The sequence below is a fragment of the Procambarus clarkii genome, chromosome 26 (assembly GCF_040958095.1).
Source record: "Procambarus clarkii isolate CNS0578487 chromosome 26, FALCON_Pclarkii_2.0, whole genome shotgun sequence".
NCBI classification, from domain to species: Eukaryota; Metazoa; Arthropoda; class Malacostraca; order Decapoda; family Cambaridae; genus Procambarus; species Procambarus clarkii.
This window is the reverse complement of record NC_091175.1, coordinates 27,823,795-27,848,798: the sequence shown is the minus strand read 5'-3', so window position 1 is coordinate 27,848,798 and position 25,004 is coordinate 27,823,795. Positions and strand designations below refer to the sequence as shown.

The window sequence follows — 25,004 nt, the reverse complement described above, 5'->3', positions numbered from 1 at the left end:
TGTTGGGTGTTGTCGGGTGTTGTCAGGTGTTGTCAGGTGTTGTCGGGTGTTGCCAGGTGTTGTCGGGTGTTTGTCGTTTGTTTGTCAGGTGTTGTCGGGTGTTGTCGGGTGTAGTCAGGTGTTGTTGGGTGTTGTCGGGTGTTGTCAGGTGTTGTCAGATGTTGTCGGGTGTTGTCGGGTGTTGTCAGGTGTTGTCAGGTGTTGTCGGGTGTTGTCGGGTGTTGTCGGGTGTTGTCAGGTGTTGTCAGATGTTGTCAGGTGTTGTCAGGTGTTGTCGGTTGTTGTTGGATGTTGTCAGGTGTTTTCAGGTGTAGTCGGGTGTTGTCGGGTGTTGTCAGGTGTAGTCGGGTGTTGTCGGGTGTTGTCAGGTGTTGTCAAGTGTTGCCGGGAGTTGTCAGGTGTTGTTGGATGTTGTCAGGTGTTGTCGGTTGTTGTCGGATGTAGTCAGGTGTTGTAGGGTGTTGTCAGGTGTTGTCAGGTGTTGCCGGGTGTTGTCAGGTGTTGTCGGGTGTTGTCAGGTGTTGTCGGTTGTTGTCGGGTGTTGTCGGGTGTTGTCAGGTGTAGTCGGGTGTTGTTGGATGTTGTCAGGTGTTGTCGGGTGTTGTCAGGTGTTGTCGGGTGTTGTCAGGTGTTATCGGGTGTTGTCAGGTGTTGTCAGGTGTTGTCGGGTGTTGTCAGGTGTTGTCGGGTGTTGTCAGGTGTTATCGGGTGTTGTCAGGTGTTGTCAGGTGTTGTCGGGTGTTGTCAGGTGTTGTCAGGTGTTGTCGGATGTTTTCGGGTGTTGTCAGATGTTGTCAGGTGTTGTCAGGTGTTGTCAGGTGTTGTCGGGTGTTGTCAGGAGGTCAACAATACAGGAAGTGTGGCGCTGACCCTTTGAGGTGTTGTGTTAGTGGTGTGTAAACTCAACTGATATGACCACTTGGTCAGTATTGGATTATTTCATATGTAAATGATACAGAGAGAGAGAGAGAAAGGGAAAGAATGACTAATGAAAATGAAAAATTTTCATTAGAAAAATGAAAATAAATGTGCATAACCAATTGTAATACAATTATAATAATGACTACACACGCGTTTTTTAATTTTTGCTTTAGTCTACCATGATTTGTCTTTTTTATTTTATTTATTTCATGTGTTGATATTGTATATTATTATAGTTGTTCAAGTAAGACGGACAATACTTATTTGATGATTAGTTTTATTTGATATTTATGTTTTTTATAGGTTTTTGGCAAGTATTTTACATGTGGTTTCTATTTTGCTTGTGTTTTATATACATATTTTGTGAGTGTGTAATAATTATTATAAGTGTTGTATTAGTGTTCATTATCCATGCTTTAATATTCAAGTTCCATTTCGTTTGATCATTTTACGTAAGTTTAACAGTGTGGTTTGTTTTATTAGTTAAGTGGTATTGTTCTATTAATTAGATGTTATTATCCATGTGATAGTTACAAGGTTTTATTCGGTTTAATTACATAAAGTAAGCTTAACTGTTTTGTTTTATAACCTGTGTCGTTTGTTATCTCTTTTCTTCTGATAAGTAATTTTATTCAGTAAGAGTTCGTTGTTTGCTACTTATTTTATTGCGACTTACGTTTTTCTTTTACATCTGACGATGAATACGAGAAGTATTCAAAACGTCATGTTTTTTAAAGTAAAGCATCTGAAACAAGATGTTTAATATATATATATATATATATATATATATATATATATATATATATATATATATATATATATATATATATATTATTCTCGAGAAATGGTGGTCAGTAGTATTCAATTTTCTCACTTATTTGTTATTTATAAATTAAGGGATATTTTTTAATTTTCTGTGTTCACCTTAATTAGGTTTTTTTCGCTATTAATATATTATGGTCAGCGATTTGCATAGTAAAATATTTTACTGTGATTTATTTACACTCGGCGATGTTTGCATGTGTATGTGCACATAGAAACACACAGTCACGAGCGCGCGCGCATACGCACACACACACACTCTCACACACACACACATACACACACACACATACACACACACACACACACATACACACACACACACACACACACACACACACACACACACACACACATACACACACACACACACACACACACACACACACACACACACACACACACACACACACACACACACACACACACACACACACACACACACACACACACACACACACACACATACATACACACACACACACACAAACACACACAAACACTCAGGGGCCGAGCGGACAGCACGCTGTACATGTGATCCTGTGGTCCCGGGTTCGATCCCGGGACATTGTGAAACATTGGGCAAAGTTTCTTTCACCCTATGCCCCTGTTACCTAGCAGTAAATAGGTACCTGGGAGTTAGCCAGCTGTCACGGGCAGCTTCCTGGTGTGTGTGTGTGGGGGGGAGGGGGGGAAGTAGTAGTAGTTAGAAACAGTTGATTGATAGTTGAGAGGCGGGCCGAAAGAGCAAACCCCCGCAAGTACAACTAGGTGAGTACACACACACACTCGTCAGAATGGAATAATGGCATGAGGGAGAGGGAGGGGGGGGGGGAGGCAGGTGGAGGGTGATGGAGGGGGGGGGGGAGGCAGGTGGAGGGTGATGGAGGGAGGGAGGGAGTCAGGTGGAGGGAGAGGGAGGGGGGGGGAGGCAGGTGGAGGGTGATGGAGGGGGGGGGAGGCAGGTGGAGGGTGATGGAGGGAGGGAGGGAGTCAGGTGGAGGGAGAGGGAGGGGGGGGGAGGCAGGTGGAGGGAGAGGGAGGGGGGAGGGAGTCAGGTGGAGGGTGATGGAGGGAGGGAGGGAGGCAGGTGGAGGGTGATGGAGGGAGGGAGGGAGGGTAGGAGTGATGAGGAGAGAGACAGGAATATACTGGGTAGAAAAAGGAGTACCTGTACGATAGGAATCAGAGTCACACTGAGGAAAGAGGTTACTGCGGCGTGAGGACAAGGGCCGGGTTACCACAAGGTACTAACTAGCACTGTATTTAGAAGTAGCACTGTACCTAGAAGTAGCACTGTACCTAGAAATAGCACTGTACCTAGAAGTAGCACTGTACCTAGAACTAGCACTGTACTTAGAGCTAGCACTGTACCTAGAAGTAGCACTGTACTTAGAGTTAACACTGTACCTTTGAAGTAGCACTGTTCCTAGAACTAGCACTCTACTTAGAGCTAGCACTTTACCTAGAACTAGCACTGTACTTAGAGCTAGCACTGTACCTAGAAGTAGCACTGTACCTAGAGCTAGCACTGTACCTAGAAGTAGCACTGTACCTAGAAGTAGCACTGTACCTAGAAGTAGCACTGTACCTAGAGCTAGCACTGTACCTAGAAGTAGCACTGTACCTAGAACTAGCACTGTACCTAGAACTAGCACTTGTCTTTAGTACACTTTAACGACATGACAGTAAAGAGACTTGGTTATATCAATGTTTACGCAAGACAGTCATCAGTAGCAGAGGTTAGGTTAGGTTAGGTTAGGTTAGGTTAGGTTAGGTTTTGCTTATTCAGAAGCGAACGATTTAGTTCGAAGAAGCGTCAGTATTGCAACGGTTTTAACTTCATTAAGCCACCACAATTTTTACGTTGATATTGATAGCGTCGACATTTTTGTGCATGAACTGTGAGAAGTGGTTAAGCAGGAGCTAGTGTCAAGTAGCCTTCCGAATGCTGCAACCTACGTAGGACATGTTATCGAGTATGCAGCGCCGGCATTGAACCCCTCCCTTGAAAAAAAGCATATACAAAGACCCAAACAAACACAAAAAGGCAAGTTTCTTAGCAGAAAACTCCATTCCTAGCACTGGAAGAGGAGAGAACTGGGACATGATAACGACATAAGAGATTATAAAGCATGATGACAAACCAGAAAAGGAAGAAGGGCCCAACGTGAGGAGCAGCTGTACAAGGGATACAGTTAGAAATCTGAGACACCAGAAGTGTCCCGAAGAGCTTCTCACACATTCCGTCAGTGATGGTGGAGCGCTCCAAGCTAACTGTCTACATTTTTAAAATGCAATTTTAAGAAGAGCAAAGATATGATCTTAGAAGCCAGCGCTCGACACCCACAAGTGCATCTAGGGTGAGTACATCTGGGGTGAGCACATCTAGGTGAGTACATCTAGGGTGAGTACATCTGGGGTGAGCACATCTAGGTGTGAGTACATCTGGGCTGAGAACATCTGGGGTGAGCACATCTAGGTGAGTACATCTAGGGTGAGTACATCTGGGGTGAGCACATCTAGGTGAGTACATCTAGGGTGAGTACATCTGGGGTGAGCACATCTAGGTGTGAGTACATCTGGGCTGAGTACATCTGGGGTGAGCACATCTAGGTGAGTACATCTAGGGTGAGTACATCTAGGGTGAGCACATCTAGGGGTGAGTACATCTGGGCTGAGTACATCTGGGGTGAGCACATCTAGGTGAGTACATCTAGGGTGAGTACATCTGGGGTGAGCACATCTAGGGGTGAGTACATCTGGGCTGAGTACATCTGGGGTGAGTACATCTGGGGTTATCTTGAGGTTATCTTGAGATGATTTCGGGGCTTTAGTGTCCCCGTGGCCCGGTCCTCGACCAGGCCTCCACCCCCAGGAAGCAGCCCGTGACAGCTGACTAACTCCCAGGTACCTATTTTACTGCTAGGTAACAGGGGCATAGGGTGAAAGAAACTCTGCCCAATGTTTCTCGCCGGCGCCTGGGATCGAACCCAGGACCACAGTATCACAAGTCCAGTGTGCTGTCCGCTCGGCCGACCGGCTCCCTAGGGATGTACTCAGGGGTGAGTACATCTAGGGGTGAGTACATCTAGGCGTGAGTACATCTGGGATGAGTACATCTAGGGTGAGTACATCTGGGGTGAGTACATCTAGGGTGAGTACATCTAGGGTGAGCACATCTAGGGGTGAGTACATCTGGGGTGAGTACATCTAGGGTGAGTACATCTAGGGGTGAGTACATCTGGGGTGAGTACATCTAGGGTGAGTACATCTAGGGTGAGTACATCTGGGGTGAGTACATCTAGGGGTGAGTACATCTGGGGTGAGTACATCTAGGGTGAGTACATCTAGGGTGTGGGAACCGACCTGTGAGATTTATATTTATTTAATTTATATGAATTTATATTTACGTTAATTTATATACTTCGATAGCAATTTGTATAATGATAAGTGGACTGTATTTCTGCAATAATCTCATAATCTCACAAATCGATCCTCTACACATTAGGGGGGGTTTATTAGTTTATATATATGCAGCCAATCAAACTACAGTAATAGCTACATACATTGATGAGGTTCCTTATCTTATAGTACAGCAGGTTAGTCCACCAGGTATAACTAGGGTGTAGACACCAAATTATCCTCTTTGAGGTAGCTTCCATATCACCCAGTAACTGGTGCACAAATCTTCCTTCCTCGTCTTGACCTGTCAAAAGTGCGCTAGCTGTGAAGCCAGAATCCTATATATGACAAGTTATATCAGAGAAAACACTATATGGAACATGAAGACCTGGCTTAATTACCTTTAGTTTGAGGCGATTTCGCGATCTAACCGGATCACCCTATATCCTGACATTAATGGCCATAAATGAATGATAAACGGGTTTCGGATAGACTTAACTTGAATTGTAGACATCGTGTTGGAGATGGTACCTTTGGTTTCCATAACACTACGTCCAAGTAAATTAACAGGAGCCGAATTTGCTCCCGTGTGAGCCTCTGGTCTAGTATAAAACAATGGCTGTTTAACACTCCATAATATTGACGTTACTGGCCGACATTGTCCAGATATGATAGGAGCTAAATTTGCTCCACACGTCTCGGAGGTGACACAACAATGGCTCCCTCCTTCCTTCCTCTGACGCCTGGCTTACATTGTCCAGATTTCAGAAAGTGATAGAAGGGTCACATTTACTCTACTTTAATATTGATAATTAAGTTAATTTATATAAGATGTTTTTATGATGGTAAAGTCCAAAGACTAATGTATTTAAGAATAATTCCCAGCAGAATAGCTGGTGAATTATAATAGTATGTGGTGATGATATCCCGTTTTCTTAGACGGTAATTCCACTACAAGTTACGTTTTCTATGGGTAACTTGTTTATACAACACAGCTCTTATCTGTCTGTATGATATTATTATTAAATGGTGTCGGATTTTCCGACATAATTCCCCAGGGGCTGCTCACGGGTCGAAGTCCTAATTAGAACAGACGAACACCGATACTCCTCCTTCGAATTATTAGATTAATTTGATGTTAGTAGTTAGTAATCACACATTTGTGTGTCTGTTCGTACAGGACGGATGTCCCGTACTAGAGTTGCAGGGGTTAGAAGTCTAATGCGATTTCATTTCCCTGTCAACTCTTGAAAGGCTAATATTCAAGCCTTATTACATATTATTTAACCCAGAAGACTGGATGTGATCAAGTACTACAGTCAAGTATGATTCAGGGACTGCAGTGAGATCAGTGACATTAGATATAACTTGAAGTTTCTTCAGGTAACTGGTCACTGATATATAAACACTGAGGCCCATGGAATGCATCTTGATTAAATAATAAATGTATCAAATCAGTCATCAAATTTATTAGGGTTTAATTTAGTTAATTGATTCAGAAGATTGAATAGCTCATCATTAAAGTAAAGTATGGTTCTGAGACTGCAGTGGGTTCAGTGACATTGGTCGCAGTGACTTGTAGCTGTTTAAGCTACTGTTCACTGATTTGCCACTGAGGCCTCATGAACTCATCTCCAGCTTCAAATGATGATACTAACATCAACCTCTGTTGGTATAGTCAGCTGTAATCTCCTTAGTATAATGCTACTGGAGAAATATAATCAGCTGACAAATTTAGTTTCTATTGGTATTGTTTATCTGCAGGCATAGGTCTCCTCAGGCTTGATACTGGGCCTGAGAGTAATTTACCTCCTGCAGAGTTTAACATGGTTATACCCTGATATTTAGTAGGGCTACCGATGAATTGATGGTAGTAGTCTGTCCCCACAAGGACAGCCATTTGGCATTTGATTTGCTCAAATTTACCTGCAGCTGCTTGATAATAGCTTTCCAGGTCAGCATAATCAACTGTTGATTGTTGTGACAAATCTTCACATTTCTTGATCTGTCTTGTTAAGTGGCCTTTAAGACCTGCAAGGGTTCTTTTCATTCTCCCTGCATTATCCATACTGGCTAGTTGGTGAAGCCTTGTGGGACTTGTACTTGGGCTGCTCATAATACTGAACAAACACTAATGGTAGCCTAGGGTAAATTCTGAACTCACTAGGCAATAATCCTACCTCTACTAGAGGTTAGCACTTAAAATTAATACACATTATATATATACAATCATACACACTAATGATTTGAGTGATAAACCAGTGTCACTGGAAGTACCTTTAGGTTAGCTCTTCTATATCACCCTAGGATGGTAGAGACACTAATTAATCACTCAAAGGTGTAATGATCATAAGTAAATTATTATATATACAACTCAACTCGAGTTGATAAAAATTACACCCAAAATAGGGTCTGGACCATTCATTAATGGTGCTAGGTTAATCAATATAGTACAACTGACTATGGTAATAATGGGACTAGGATGAACGATAATAGTTCAACTAGTCATATCCTACCCTGTTGTGGGTTGGCAATTAGTAAATATTATACTGTGATCACTAGTGCAATATATTAAATAATTCTCTATTTTGGAGAAATAATATACACAATTATTGATAATAGCCTCTTAATTAGCCTCTATGAAACTTCTAATATTATCTAGAAGTATTAAATATTATTAGTGACCTCGCGAAATAAACTCCACAAAATTCGTAGATAATCTCTCGCGAAATGTAACACCACGAAATCCGTGAACAATATCGTGAAGACACAGTCACTAATTAGGCTGGCTTCTATATTAGCGCTGTCATTTCACGAAATAACACGCCACCAAATATCTGTGGGTGTGCATGAAACCGCTGACGAAGCTGAACTGGGCTGAGGGAGGCTCCTGAGCTCCCACGAGGCAACGCCGCTGTCTATGACTGGCTGGCTTTGTTTAAATAACACTGCACTAGTTTATTTAATGAATCCACTGGTTAACTGGTTCATCCGGTACTAAGATGACCAAATGTGGGTTCAAAGGACCGAATATTCCGGTTCCGAAGGTCCATAATAATTCGGTTTCGAAGGACCAAATAATGTGGGAACCGACCTGTGAGATTTATATTTATTTAATTTATATGAATTTATATTTACGTTAATTTATATACTTCGATAGCAATTTGTATAATGATAAGTGGACTGTATTTCTGCAATAATCTCATAATCTCACAAATCGATCCTCTACACATTAGGGGGGGTTTATTAGTTTATATATATGCAGCCAATCAAACTACAGTAATAGCTACATACATTGATGAGGTTCCTTATCTTATAGTACAGCAGGTTAGTCCACCAGGTATAACTAGGGTGTAGACACCAAATTATCCTCTTTGAGGTAGCTTCCATATCACCCAGTAACTGGTGCACAAATCTTCCTTCCTCGTCTTGACCTGTCAAAAGTGCGCTAGCTGTGAAGCCAGAATCCTATATATGACAAGTTATATCAGAGAAAACACTATATGGAACATGAAGACCTGGCTTAATTACCTTTAGTTTGAGGCGATTTCGCGATCTAACCGGATCACCCTATATCCTGACATTAATGGCCATAAATGAATGATAAACGGGTTTCGGATAGACTTAACTTGAATTGTAGACATCGTGTTGGAGATGGTACCTTTGGTTTCCATAACACTACGTCCAAGTAAATTAACAGGAGCCGAATTTGCTCCCGTGTGAGCCTCTGGTCTAGTATAAAACAATGGCTGTTTAACACTCCATAATATTGACGTTACTGGCCGACATTGTCCAGATATGATAGGAGCTAAATTTGCTCCACACGTCTCGGAGGTGACACAACAATGGCTCCCTCCTTCCTTCCTCTGACGCCTGGCTTACATTGTCCAGATTTCAGAAAGTGATAGAAGGGTCACATTTACTCTACTTTAATATTGATAATTAAGTTAATTTATATAAGATGTTTTTATGATGGTAAAGTCCAAAGACTAATGTATTTAAGAATAATTCCCAGCAGAATAGCTGGTGAATTATAATAGTATGTGGTGATGATATCCCGTTTTCTTAGACGGTAATTCCACTACAAGTTACGTTTTCTATGGGTAACTTGTTTATACAACACAGCTCTTATCTGTCTGTATGATATTATTATTAAATGGTGTCGGATTTTCCGACATAGGGTGAGTACATCTAGGGGTGAGTACATCTGGGGTCAGTACATCTAGGGTGAGTACATCTAGGGGTGAGTACATCTGGGGTGAGTACATCTAGGGGTGAGTACATCTGGGGTGAGTACATCTAGGGTGAGTACATCTAGGGGTGAGTACATCTGGGGTGAGTACATCTAGGGTGAGTACATCTAGGGTGAGTACATCTAGGGTGAGTACATCTAGGGGTGAGTACATCTAGGGTGAGTACATCTGGGGGTGAGTACATCTGGGGTGAGTACATCTAGAGGTGAGTATATCTGGGGTGAGTACATCTAGGGTGAGTACATCTGGGATGAGTACATCTAGGGTGAGTACATCTAGGGGTGAGTACATCTAGGGTGAGTACATCTAGGGGTGAGTACATCTAGGGTGAGTACATCTAGAGGTGAGTATATCTGGGGTGAGTACATCTGGGGTGAGTACATCTAGAGGTGAGTATATCTGGGGTGAGTACATCTAGGGTGAGTACATCTGGGATGAGTACATCTAGGGTGAGTACATCTGGGATGAGTACATCTAGGGTGAGTACATCTGGGATGAGTACATCTAGGGTGAGTACATCTGGGGTGAGTACATCTAGGGTGAGTACATCTAGGGTGAGCACATCTAGGGTGAGTACATCTAGGGTGAGCACATCTAGGGTGAGTACATCTGGGATGAGTACATCTAGCGTGAGTACATCTAGGGTGAGTACATCTAGGGTGAGCACATCTAGGGTGAGTACATCTAGGGTGAGCACATCTAGGGTGAGTACATCTGGGATGAGTACATCTAGCGTGAGTACATCTAGGGTGAGTACACTCCCTCACATGAGGGCTCTCCTCTCAAGTTATAAATATCCCAGCAGGCGCCAGAGCCTTGAACCTCTTCCTCAAAACAGTCCTTCCGGTGCCTACAGCAGTCGTCACAGCTTGGTGTCGACCTCCTCGCGACGGTCTCGCTTCATGCGGGTCGATGTTCAATCCCCGACCGTCCACAAATGTATATATATGATATAACTATATAACCTGAGCTTGTAAAAGCACCTTCATCACCTTCAGTGATTATGTGCTTAATTGCACACTAGTTTCTTTATCAGCTATCTCACCCTGTCAGAGTAAATGAGACAAATGTATGTGAATGCATGTGTCTGTATATATGTATGTATATGTATGGGTATAAAGTATATATGGAAGCTGATCAGAATTACATTTCACCTTTGTGAATGTACATTAATGACACTATGTAAAAGACACATCCAACACTTTATGTAGGGCATACGTAAATCTGTGTATCTATGTATTTACGTATGTAGGTTAGCTTAGCATTTTAAAAGCACCGAATCACCTTCTGTGGTTGAGTGTTCAATAAACCCCTGAACTATATGTTTAACACTTCTCTAACCCTGTCCATGGAGGATAGAAGAAAATGTATATATGCTGGTTAGCATTGTAAATGTGTGGCCACGTCTGTGGTAGAAAATAATAAAAAAAAAAAAAAAAAATGCCTGGGCACCATTCCTTCCCCCCGTCCCATCCCAAATCCTCATCCTGACCCCTTCCAAGTGTTACATAGTCGTGATGGCTTGGCGCTTCCCCCTGATACCCACCACCTGCAGGTACTACTACTACTACTAGTAGTAGTAGTAGTAGTAGTGACAATAAATTGGTGCTTGGCTGAAGGGTAGTGTGTAGAGGTGGATCTCTGACATTAATATATGCTCATCCAAGTCATCCAAGCGCCCTGCTCTACTCTCATCCATCTCCCAGCACCTCTCACCCCGTTATCAGTACCAGAAGTAACGGTAAGCACCAATCAACGAATCACAAATATTATCACTAACCTGTAACCATCGCCGGGTCAATGTTGATGCGAGGATAGTCTTACAATGATGCCCCTTGTCCTGGGAGGCTTGGGCAGCCTCACGTCTCAGGCCATGCCCGCGGGGCATCACGTCTCAGGCCATGCCCGCGGTGCACCACGTCTCAGGCCATGCCCGCGGGGCATCACGTCTCAGGCCATGCCCGCGGGGCATCACGTCTCAGGCCATGCCCGCGGGGCACCACGTCTCAGGGCATGCCCGCGGGGCACCACGTCTCAGGGCATGCCCGCGGGGCATCACGTCTCAGGCCATGCCCGCGGGGCACCACGTCTCAGGCCATGCCCGCGAGGCATCACGTCTCAGGCCATGCCCGCGGTGCACCACGTCTCAGGGCATGCCCGCGGGACATCACGTCTCAGGCCATGCCCGCGGGGCATCACGTCTCAGGGCATGCCCGCGCCCCGCCATCCAGTAATATATCCTGGTAATAGTAATCATTGCTATCATCATATATCATAGTTGTTATATTAAACGCATATTTCACTGCATCATACCTTGAAACAATCCTCAAATTATGCTACAATGTTCCTCTTGATAACCCACAAATTGTACTCTATTATCCCTACTAATCTTCGTCAAATGTTCTTCCAATCTACCTCTTAACATCTTTTCCATTTTGCAACAAATTACCCCCTTAAAATTACCTGTTAGATTAAGGACCTGCCTGAAACGCTATGCCTGTTAGTGCCTTCACAAGAACGTAAAAACAATAGTTATGTTCTCTCATAAATCCAATATACCTTCTTATAAATAAATAAATAAATAGGGCTGCAGCCTCAAACGCAAATAATTCAAACATTAGATTTTTTGGAAACAAATTATTATTTTTTTTTTGTAAAGGGACAAACATATCACAAAAATTAATTATTCGTGTAAATTTTGTATCTGATATTTTAAAATACAGTAAAGCTAATATGGCTCACTTTATACTATCAACATTATTAATCCTGATTTACGTCCGATGGATTACATTACCTTGACTAAGATTAATATCCAGTGAGTACTGAGTACTGAGTAATATCCAGTGAGTACTGAGTACTGAGTAATATCCAGTGAGTACTGAGTACTGAGTACTGAGTAATATTCAGTGAGTACTGAGTAATGAGTACTGAGTAATATTCAGTGAGTACTGAGTAATGAGTACTGAGTAATATCCAGTGAGTACAGAGTAATGAGTAATATCCAGTGAATACTGAGTAATATCCAGTGAGTACTGAGTAATATCCAGTGAGTACTGAGTAATATCCAGTGAATACTGAGTAATATCCAGTGAATACTGAGTAATATCCAGTGAGTACTTAGTAGTATCCAGTGAGTACTTAGTAATATCCAGTGAGTACTGAGTAATATCCAGTGAGTACTGAGTAATATCCAGTGAGTACTGAGTAATATCCAGTGAGTACTGAGTAATATCCAGTGAATACTGAGTAATATCCAGTGAGTACTGAGTAATATCCAGTGAGTACTGAGTAATATCCAGTGAGTACTGATTAATATCCAGTGAGTACTGATTAATATCCAGTGAGTACTGAGTAATATCCAGTGAGTACTGAGTAGTATCCAGTGAGTACTGAGTAATATGGATCACAGAGTAATGAAACCATCGCCTCCCTCTTCACAGGACCCAGTAAGGACACACATCTACACTTCACGCACCTCTATAGGAATTTCTCATTGGCAAATGACCCATGCCTGGAGCATACCTGTAGAGAGGTTCGAGAGTTGTTCTTCTCCTCGACTTTCAGCCAACTAGGGATTCTACCTTGTTAATCCCTCACACAGGGGATTAATATTGACTATTTATCATAGTGGTATACGTACTTGGCTCACAACAAAGGAACCCGGGTTCGATCCCTTGGTGGGACAGACGATTTGACACGTTTCTCGTTCATACCCAGGAGTTAACCAACTGTTGTGGGAGGCACTCTGGGTAGATCATCAGTAGTCGGTCTTGCGGGGGGGGGGGAGGGGCCTTATAAAGCCCAACAGTCTTCCTGTCCCCGAGAATGTAAAGGGGCTAATGTCATGACGTGACATTTATGACATGACGTGACATTAATGACATGACGTGACATGGTCCAGATCTGAATATCTGTAGAGCGCTGGCCCTACGTGGCCGCTCCGTGCACTAGTGGGCTTCGTCTGAGCTCCTGATAACCAATCAAACATACAGGCTTCCACATTACGTTACCAAGCTCCAAGTGGATTGGCGGAGAGTTTAGCCCTCGACCAATCATAGCTCCCCATAATGCAACGGTTATTGTAACCTTTCCCAAAAGGTTTAAACCCCCGCGAGGTGAAGATATCCGTCATGGCGGAAGCCCCTCTGTACGCCATCTTTTCTCACTCTACATATCGAAATTTTTACTCACATAAATGACAAACTTTTTCACAACAAATCACACTCTTCAGTCAATAATTTCCAAGCGGTTGTTACGATGGAAGGGTTCACGGTTGAGAGGCGGGACCAAAGAGCCAACGCTCAACCTCGGCAAGCACAACTAGGTGAGTACAGGGACAGAATAATGTCATGGTGATTAGTCGCCCTTAACAACCCCTAACTGCTATTCCCACCTCATAACTACCTGCAGAGTACAAGGAACAAGCACTCGCTAAATGAACTGAAACCCTTAACAACTGTATTTTCAGCTAAACAACTATATTTTTACTCATAAACCAAACTGTCCTCATCAATACAGGCCAAATGCTCGTCAATCCAGCCCCCAAACCCCGGGTTTATAACTGAAAACAGGTTTAAACACGACTCACAATTGATGACGTTCGAACATTCTCGAACAGTGCTTCGCTGATGACCCTGTTCGAATCTCAACTCAGTAACTGCTTCATCCACGTATACAAATACCAATCTTGCAAAACAAATAAGTCTTGTAAAGTAGCTAGGTCTTGCAAAAGAATTACATCTTGCAATACAACTAGATTTTGCAATATGTTATCTTGAGATCTTGAGGTTATCTAGAGATGATTTCGGGGCTTTTAGTGTCCCCGCGGCCCGGTCCTCGACCAGGCCTCCACCCCCAGGAAGCAGCCCGTGACAGCTGACTAACACCCAGGTACCTATTTTACTGCTAGGTAACAGGGGCATAGGGTGAAAGAAACTCTGCCCATTGTTTCTCGCCGGCGCCCAGGATCGAACCCGGGACCACAGGATCACAAGCCCAGCGTGTTGTCTGCTCGGCCGACCGGCTCCTGTTAAATCTTGTAATGTAACTTGATCTTGCAATCCAAGTAGATCCTGCAATACATATAGGTCTGGCAACACAGTTAGGTCTAGTAATACATATAGGTCTGGCAACACAGTTAGGTCTAGTAATACAGCTGGATCTTGTCAAACCATTTATCAAATTTGTACAGTTTAAAATGTGTTGTATTTACGGATAGGCCTATCCTTAAATCCCTCAACATTAATTAACGGTTTAGGCTATGAGTTTTTCACCCGTTGAGTAATTGTATTTTATTTATGCTCAACTTTTTAAGGTTCAGTTTTACTTATTTTATTATTTTGTATTATAATCTTTATTGAAAAAAACGATAAATTTGTCGATAAATTTTCTAGTGCGTTTATTCTAAGTTTATGTATACAGATTAATATGAAATATATTTATGAAGCTGTGTAATAATTGGAGTGTTTATAATTCCCGTTGTTGGGGACAGGAAGCCTTTGAATATATATATATATATTTTTAAGGCTTGTATAGAAGCCATTCCCACCACCCCGCTAGGGAGCCGGTCGGCCGAGCGGACAGCACGCTGGACTTGTGATCCTGTGGTTCGGGCTCAATCCCAGGCGCCGGCGAGAAACAATGGGCAGAGTTTCTTTCACCCCTATGCCCCTGTTACCTAGCAGTAAAATAGGTACCTGGGTGTTAGTCAGCTGTCACGGGCTGCTTCCTGGGGGTGGAGGCCTGGTCGAGGACCGGGCAGCGGGGACACTAAAAAAAAGTCCCGAAATCATCTCAAGATAACCTCAAGATAACCCCACCAAGGTGGAACACTTGTTCCTGACCAGGATGCAACCCCTAGATCGGTTGCCTAACTCCAGAGATATCATTTTACTGCTTGGTAAGCAGATGCATTAGGTGAAAGGAAACAATCGGGCATCCCTGGGGATCGAACTCGGGGTCCGCGATTGTGAGTCGAGAACGAAGCCAATTGTACTAAGAGTTCATAAATAACAGTTTCCTCACCTGAAGGCTAATGGTGTAGATAGAGTTTGACTTGTTTTTTCTACCAGAGACTTCTACCACATATTCTACCAATATATCTACCAATACGTACATATTTTCTACCAATACGTACGTATTTTCTACCAATACGTACATATTTTCTACCAATACGTACGTATTTTCTACCAATACGTACATATTTTCTACCAATACGTACGTATTTTCTACCAATACGTACATATTTTCTACCAATACGTACGTATTTTCTACCAATACGTACGTATTTTCTACCAATACGTACATATTTTCTACCAATACGTACATATTTTCTACCAATACGTACGTATTTTCTACCAATACGTACGTATTTTCTACCAATACGTACGTATTTTCTACCAATACGTACGTATTTTCTACCAATACGTACATATTTTCTACCAATCCATCTCCTGCATTGCTCAGAGGCTAATTACTCAGTGCTGTTATTGACTGGTGCCGACATACCAACTCACTCCTTTTGTGATAAATGCGGATTACACGTGGCGGTGGGGATTACACACCTGACTCACGGTTGTGGTGGTGGGGATTACACACCTGACTCACGGTTGTGGTGGTTGGGATTAAATACCTGACTCACGGTTGTGGTGGTGTGGATTACACACCTGACTCACGGTTGTGGTGGTTGGGATTAAATACCTGACTCACGGTTGTGGTGGTGTGGATTACACACCTGACTCACGGTTGTGGTGGTTGGGATTACATACCTGACTCATGATTGGGGTGGTGAGGATTACACACCTGACTCACGGTTGAGGTGGTGGGGATTACATACCTGGCTCACGGTTGTGGTGGTGGGGATTACACACCTGACTCACGGGTGTGGTGGTGGGGATTACACACCTGGCTCACGGTTGAGGTGATGGGGATTACACACCTGACTATGGTTGAGGTGGTTATCTTGAGATGATTTCGGGGCTTTAGTGTCCCCGCGGCCCGGTCCTCGACCAGGCCTCCACCCCTAGGAAGCAGCTCGTGACAGCTGACTAACACCCAGGTACCTATTTTACTGCTAAGTAACAGGGGCATAGGGTGAAAGAAACTCTGCCTATTGTTTCTCGCTGGCGCACGGGATCGAACCCAGGACCACAGGATCACAAGTCCAGCGTGCTGTCCGCTCGGCTCCCTATTTACAGTAGTGATTACACACCTGACTCACGGTTTTGGTGGTGGGGATTACACACCTGACTCACGGTTGAGGTGGTGGTGATTACACACCTGACTTATGGTTGAGGTGGTGGTTACACACCTGACTTATGGTTGAGGTGGTGATTACACACCTGACTCACGGTTGTGGTGGTGGGGGATTTTTCTAAATTACTCATAATTATCCATTACCTAAACAAATCGCGTCCAACAATCCAGATTTTGCAAATAATTGACAATCAATGCAACTCGGCAAACAATCATTGAAGATTCAGCTCCAGGAATCGCTTAGAGTGGACGGTAGAGCGACAGTCTCGCAGGTCGGCGTTCAATTTCCGACCGTCCAAGTGGTTGGGCACCATTCCTTCCCTCCGTCCCATCCCAAATCCTTATCCTGACCCCTTCCCAGTGCTATATAGTCGAATATAGCACTATATATCCTGATAGTTCCTTTCCTTTCCAGGAATCATTATGTATATGTGTGAGCTTCCCTCTGCCAGTCACATGTCAGTCACATGTCAGTCACATGTCAGTCACGTGACAGTCACGTGTCAGTCACGTGACAGTCACGTGACAGCATGCAGAGGAGTGTGTATGACAAGGCTCACCAAACAAGCTAGTAAAGTAGTTAGCACATACGTAATCACCTCTGGTTATCATATGTAGTTTCGGAGTTGATGGAAACTGATTCAAATTCCTGATCATAAAAGCATATTCTATACTGATGGAGTATACTCTATGCTGATGGAGCCGGAGCAAAGCGCTCACGACTCACTCTGCTTTGAAAACGTTTATGCCTCAATTTAGGATTTTGTAGTGCTATTATAGTGCTGTTGTAGAGCTTTGTAGAGCTTTGTAGAGCTGTTGTAGGGCAATGGCCTAATGGGTTTTATATATCGTCCAGCTATTTAACTGATCGCTTAGTTTATGTTTACATTTCCATTCATCTATATGTATATATACAAATATAAATATATTTATATACATATGTTCACGAATCTGACGGAAAATGTTATTTCAATAATTCTTGCACGATTCCTATGAATATTTCTCATGTTCTATACCTGAGAAGGAAGTTGAAAAAGCTAAAATTTCATTTGACAACTGAATTAGACCTGCCGCTGAAAATATGGGTTTCGTTGATTTTCTCAACATTTTCAATGACGGATGTTGAAATAAGTTCAAGTTATCTTAAGCAGCCGCAAACATGACTAAGGAGGCTGAGGTGACCGCCTTCTGCAGTCTCATGTTGGCCTGGGTCTTGAGGAGTGCTGAATGTACCAGAGTACATTCTGAGTACATTCTGAGTACATTCTGAGTACATTCTGAGTACATTCTGAGTACATTCTGAGTACATTCAGAGTACATTCAGAGTACATTCAGAGTACATTCTGAGTACATTCTGAGTACATTCTGAGTACATTCTGAGTACATTCTGAGTACATTCTGAGTACATTCTGAGTACGTGTTAGCTGGATGTTAATAATCGGTTGAGATTGCATGATATGTAGTGCTTTGCTATGTCTAATCTATTGTCGTTGTATCTGTTAATCTATTGTCGTTGTATCTGTTGATTGTTTCAGTATCGAGTGACTAGTTCCTTTTTTGTTGTAATGGCGAGTGATTAGTTCTTGTACTATAATGGTATGTGGTAAGTCATTGTATTACAATGGTATGTGGTAAGCCCTTGTATTATAATGGCATGTGGTAAGCCCTTGTATTATAATGGTATGTGGTAAGTCATTGTATTACAATGGTATGTGGTAAGCCCTTGTATTATAATGGCATGTGGTAAGTCATTGTATTACAATGGTATGTGGTAAGCCCTTGTATTATAATGGCATGTGGTAAGCCCTTGTATTATAATGGCATGTGGTAAGCCCTTGTATTATAATGGCATGTGGTAAGCCCTTGTATTATAATGGTATGTGGTAAGTCATTGTATTACAATGGTATGTGGTAAGCCCTTGTATTATAATGGCATGTGGTAAGTCATTGTATTACAATGGTATGTGGTAAGCCCTTGTATTATAATGGCATGTGGTAAGCCCTTGTATTATAATGGTATGTGGTAAGTCATTGTATTACAATGGTATGTGGTAAGCCCTTGTATTATAATGGCATGTGGTAAGCCCTTGTACTATAATGGCATGTGGTAAGCCCTTGTATTATAATGGCATGTGGTAAGCCCTTGTATTATAATGGCATGTGGTAAGCCCTTGTACTATAATGGCATGTGGTAAGCCCTTGTACTATAATGGCATGTGGTAAGCCCTTGTATTATAATGGCATGTGGTAAGCCCTTGTACTATAATGGCATGTGGTAAGCCCTTGTATTATAATGGCATGTGGTAAGCCCTTGTATTATACTAGTGGGTGGCTAAGCGTTATACTGTAAAGATGCGACAAGTCACAGTACGGTAAGGAGTGTCACAGTGGGCGACCGTAGACGTGTTGTCATGGTCGACTGCCAGGATAATGGTTCCGCCTGTCTACTGACTGATGCTGGCAGCTGATTGGTGGTCGTGGGGGAATTTATTAGCTACTTTCTGGGTGCCGGTCCTTCCATATCTTGGTAATTCTATGATTTTTATTTGGAGTTTAACAACACTTGATGACAAAGGGCCTGATGAATGAGTAGACAGAGCTCGGGATTCGTAGTCCTGAGGTTCCGGGTTCGATCCCCGGTGGAGGTGGATACAAATGGGCACAGTTTTTTTCACCCTGGTGCTCCTGCTCACCTTGCAGTAAATAGGTACCTGGGAGTTACAGCTGCTACGGGCTGCTTCCTGGGGGTGTGTAACAAAAAGGAGGCCTGGTCGAGGACCGGGCCGCGGAGACGCTAAGCCCCGAAATCATCTCAAGATAACCTGTTCGTCTTGCTTCCTTCACCTCTGTGTTATCTCGCTTCTGTTATCGCCGCTTAAATGACATTCTTCCTAAGCTTTTCTTGTGCTGTTGTTTTGAAGATTTTGCTCCAGTTGTTTTCTTGATAACCATAATAACAAGATTTTTGTTCTTGTATTTTGAGTGGTAAAGTGTTGCTCCTGGTGAGTGTCTCGGGGTCCTGTACACTGTTATTAGCTTGGGTCACTTCACTGGCTGCAAGGGTAGCACACTCGCGCTAGGCTTCGCAAGTCATTTCCGCCGGGTTTGAGCCCCGAGCAGTGGGGGGTCAACTGGCCACCCGATCCTTAGCTGATCACCCAGCAGTAAGTATTCACCTAGTTGTGTTTGCGGGGGTTGAGCTTTGCTCTTTCGGCCCGCCTCTCAACTGTCAATCAACTGTTTACTAATTTTTTTTTCACACCACACACACACATCCCAGGAAGCAGCCCGTGACAGCTGACTAAATCCCAGGTACCTATTTACTTTTTAGCTACCTGGTGGATAGCGCGCAGGAGTTACGAGCCCTGCGCGCTATCCATCAGGCTACCAGGCCCTGTAAGTGGAGTCCTGGCTGTGAACTAATTGTGTTCTGGGAAAAACTAGTTCGGTTAGTATATATATATATATATATATATATATATATATATATATATATATATATATATATAATATATTATATATATTATATATTATATATATATATATATATATATATATATATATATATATATATATATATTATATATATATATTAGTATATTTTGGTAGCAGTCTTTCTTGTAAACATATGTTGTTAAATATGACCGAAAAAGTAAGATTAATAATTCTAACACGAATTTTCTCAATATTTCTTATGTTTCTTTTTACTGTTAATGGTAATTGAAAAATCAATTCTTCAAAATTCATTTTAATATCTAGTCTGACGCGACACTTGAACGGGTTTCGTAATAACTTATTACATTTTCAAAGACTTTAGTTTACACACACACACAACTATAACCTGCAAACACTAAACGGAGTTTTACTATGCTAATATTTAAACAGTTTTTGCCTTATATACTCGCATTTGGGTGAGAAGATATGTTACAACGGTTTTGGATGAGGCGAACAAACTTTCAACACAAGACAGAACACGGTGCAATGGGTATAGATAAAAGGGAAGAATGGAAGTAACTGCAAAGGGCCTATTGGCCTATATTTCCTCTTGATGCTTCTATATTGGTGCGGAGTCTTGAAGTGGGTAGAATATAGTTGTGCATTAATTGGCTGTTGATTGCTGGTGTTGACTTTTTGATGTGTAGTGCCTCGCAGATGTCAAGCCGCCTGCTATTGCTGTATCTATCGATGATTTCTGTGTTGTTTGTTAAGACTTCTCTGGTGATGGTCTGGTTGTGGGAAGAGATTATATGTTCCTTAATGGAGCCCTGTTGCTTATGCATTGAGTGGCACACTGTTACAGTTTTGTTCCGATCGGCTCGGAGACCCTCGGTTCGTGGGGAAAATGTGCATTGAAGTTCCTGAAGGAATTGGGGGACAAATTGATCAGCGCTACAAAAGACCAGAGAGCAAAAAGTTTCTTGTTCCAGCACCTCAGTGTTGCGATTCAGAGGGGAAATGCCTGTTGCGTCTTGGGCACTAGTCCAACGTCAGAGGAATTCGAAGAAGTGTTTGACTTGCAACAATGATCGAACCCGTCTGTGACATTCATCAATGTTTCCCATTGTCGTGTTTTTCAAGAGATCCATAACCTTTAAGCGCCTTTTTGTATTATTATTTTTTTTATAAACCCATGTGTATCTTGTAACCATCAAATACATGATAAAGCACAAAAAATAAAAAAGGAAGGGGGTGGGAGGAGAAAAGCACACAGAAACTGTATTGGAGGGGATCTAAAAATTCCCTCTAATGCGTTATGTGTGGTTTCCTCCGAGGCTATGGGTCCCCCTTCTTCCAGCCAGAGGTGGTACTCCCTTCATATATATATATATATATATATATATATATATATATATATATATATATATATATATATATATATATATATATATATATATATATATATATATATATATATGTCGTACCTAATAGCCAGAACGTACTTCTCAGCCTACTATTCAAGACCCGATTTGCCTAATAAGCCAAGTTTTCATGAATTAATGTTTTTTCGTCTACCTAACCTAACCTAACCTAGCTTTTTTTGGCTACCTAACCTAACCTTACCTATAAATATAGGTTAGGTTAGGTTAGGTAGGGTTGGTTAGGTTCGGTCATATATCTACATTAATTTTAACTCCAATAAAAAAAAATTTACCTCATACATAGAGAAAAGGGTTGCTTTATCATTTCATAAGAAAAAAATTATAGTAAATATATTAATTCAGGAAAACTTGGCTTATTAGGCAAATCGGGCCTTGAATAGTAGGCTGAGAAGTGAGTTCTGGCTACTAGGTACGACATATATATATATATATATATATATATATATATATATATATATATATATATATATATATATGTATATATATATATATATATATATATATTATATATATATATATATATATATATATATATATATATATATATATATGTCGTACCTAGTAGCCAGAACTCACTTCTCAGCCTACTATGCAAGGCCCGATTTGCCTAATAAGCCAAGTTTTCATGAATTAATGTTTTTTCGTCTACCTAACCTACCTAACCTAACCTAACCTAGCTTTTTTTGGCTACCTAACCTAACCTTACCTATAAATATAGGTTAGGTTAGGTTAGGTAGGGTTGGTTAGGTTCGGTCATATATCTACGTTAATTTTAACTCCAATAAAAAAAAATTGACCTCATACATAATGAAATGGGTAGCTTTATCATTTCATAAGAAAAAAATTAGAAAAAATATATTAATTCAGGAAAACTTGGCTTATTAGGCAAATCGGGCCTTGAATAGTAGGCCAAAAAGTGAGTTCTGGCTACTAGGTACGACATATATATATATATATATATATATATTTATTTATTTTATATGTAGTGTGAGTAGAACAGTAGTCTCTGGTGACCATTGGGTCTAATAGCAGTTTAACGTATGGCAGTTTTAAAGACGGGCTGCATGAAAAAGACGTTCTTTAATATTTTTATGCAAACCATAAATACAAAAGATTCTTTCTAAAACACAAATGAATAATATTGAAGTGTTTTTTAACTATTTTTTTTTAAAGCTCTTATTAAATGTTTGCATCAGGCTGTGTCCGATAAGGTATGTTTGAAACCTTTGAAGTTATTTTAAGAAAGGCGTTTGAACGCTAGAAGCATTTTTCGATTAACGTTTTCTATGATGTTATCTGTAAGTAATGTTTATTATTTCATTAAGAAGCAGAACGACTGCTGGACGGAAGGAATTTGGCTCCTTTGAGACAAAGACAGGTTGCTTGGGAGACGCCAGGATCACACACCTCACAAAGCTCATGTTTTTACATAAAAAAAAACTAACTTTTCAGTATATATTTTTGTTAATAATACTCTGTTTGAACATTTTATTGGAAAACACTGAAATTTCGACTACAAAGTCGAAGTCTTTATTAATACTAAAATTTAGGCGCCGCGTTTCCTTTCCTCTCATGCTCCTGTCCACCTAGCAATACATAGATACCTAAGAGTTAGTGAGCTTGTTGTGGGGCTGTCTTCTGGGGAGAGTATGTAATTCATCCCTGGGGGGGGGGGACATCGGTATAAGCCTAAGATGTGATGTATATATATATTACCTGTCTTCCTGTCCCCTGACACAATGAAATGAGAATAGAGTATTGTATCATCGTATTTTAATGTGAGTTCTACAACGCGGACAGTGTCTTCACACAGCCCCTGTGGCCCAATGGATAAGGCATTGGCCTCCTAAGCCAAGGATTGTGGGTTCGAGTCCCACCAGGGGTTCAGCTTGGATTTTAAAAATCTTTTATTTTTATTTTATTTATTATTATTATTATTATTATTATTATTATTATTATTATTATTATTATTAATTGTAATAATATTATTTCTTACCTAAAAAAAATATGATTTCTTACCTTCCTCTTATTCTTATCTTTCTCTTACCTGCTTCTCACTTCTCTTACCTTATATTTTGCCTTTACCTTTATGTCTTGTGTTACGATGTTGTTCCCTCACTTCCTGAGGTGTAGTTTGGTTATCAATATGATCAGTTCCGTGATGGCGTCTTTGTACCCAAGTCTAGGAAACTGCTTAAGCCTTTATCGAGGGGGAAAGCCTTTGAAGCGAAAAGCTGAAGCAAAAAGTCTTGATATAGCAAGAATCAGAGGATAATTGAGTCCCATATTCAGAGGATAATTCCAAGAGATCAGGATTATTCTCTTGATATATTTGAGCATTTAAAGTACAAAAGCATCCTTCTTTATAACGAAAGGTAAATTGCTAAAAAAAGAGTCTGAATTCATCCACGAGACAAGAAATTGCAACTTCTGGTTGCAATTCTTTTGACCATGTCGTAGCTCAGTCGATTAAGGCAGTGTCTGGGATGCTCTCGGACGTAGGTTCGAATCCTCGTCATGGCCCTTGTGGATTTGTTCATTCTCCATCCATAGATGTCTAACCAAGTCCCCTATCCATAGATGTGTAACCAATATGACGGTTCAATCTGTCCAATTACAAATTACGTCAGAATTAGCCGTTTGTCAGTATGGCCGAAAGCTGACGTAATTTGAAAATGAAAAATAATTGGAAAAAAAATTGGGATTTTTTTTCTCGAAAACAGTCCTCTGATAGGTTAGGAGGGCAGGAAATTCTCCAAAAGTTTCAAAGCGTTATGAAAAAAGTTAATTGAATGTTTCCTCTCCTAACCTAACTGAGTAAGCCGGACGACTCAAACAGAAAACGGAACAGTTCATCACTTTCTTGATCCGATTTCATTTAAAATTACGTCAGTTTTTGGCCATAGCGCGCGTACGGGCGAAAAACGACATCATTTTTTATGAGGACGGGTTGCTCAAGCAGTATGACAACCTTGCGCAAAGACATGGATGGTTTTTATGGGGGTTTTAATCCAAAATAAAATTCAACTTAAAAAACTATGTTCTAACATTTCTTCTACAACGTTAAAAAGAGAGTGTCAAGAATAACTGTGTTTGTTAGTGGTAGTGTTGTCTCTTATGTGTCAACTGTGTCAATAGGTTTGTTAGTGGTAGTGTTGTCTCTTATGTGTCAACTGTGTCAATAGGTTTGTTAGTGGTAGTGTTGTCTCTTATGTGTCAACTGTGTCAATAGGTTTGTTAGTGGTAGTGTTGTCTCTTATGTGTCAACTGTGTCAATAGGTTTGTTAGTGGTAGTGTTGTCTCTTATGTGTCAACTGTGTCAATAGGTTTGTTAGTGGTAGTGTTGTCTCTTATGTGTCAACTGTGTCAATAGGGTTTTTATTTTTTGGCAGTCGACAAATACCAAAAATCCGTGCGAGGTGTTTTGTATATTTGGCTCCTGTCTCCTGGCACCTGGTGACGTGGTCAT

At 41.3% G+C, this 25,004-nt stretch overlaps 1 non-coding gene across 1 annotated transcript; it reads left to right on the top strand.

The window, feature by feature from the left end:
• Window positions 1-23,347: 23,347 nt before the first annotated feature.
• On the top strand, window positions 23,348-23,420 carry TRNAR-CCU (transfer RNA arginine (anticodon CCU)). The gene has a single exon. It is a non-coding gene; the product is annotated as a tRNA-Arg (tRNA).
• The last annotated feature ends 1,584 nt before the right edge of the window (window positions 23,421-25,004 follow it).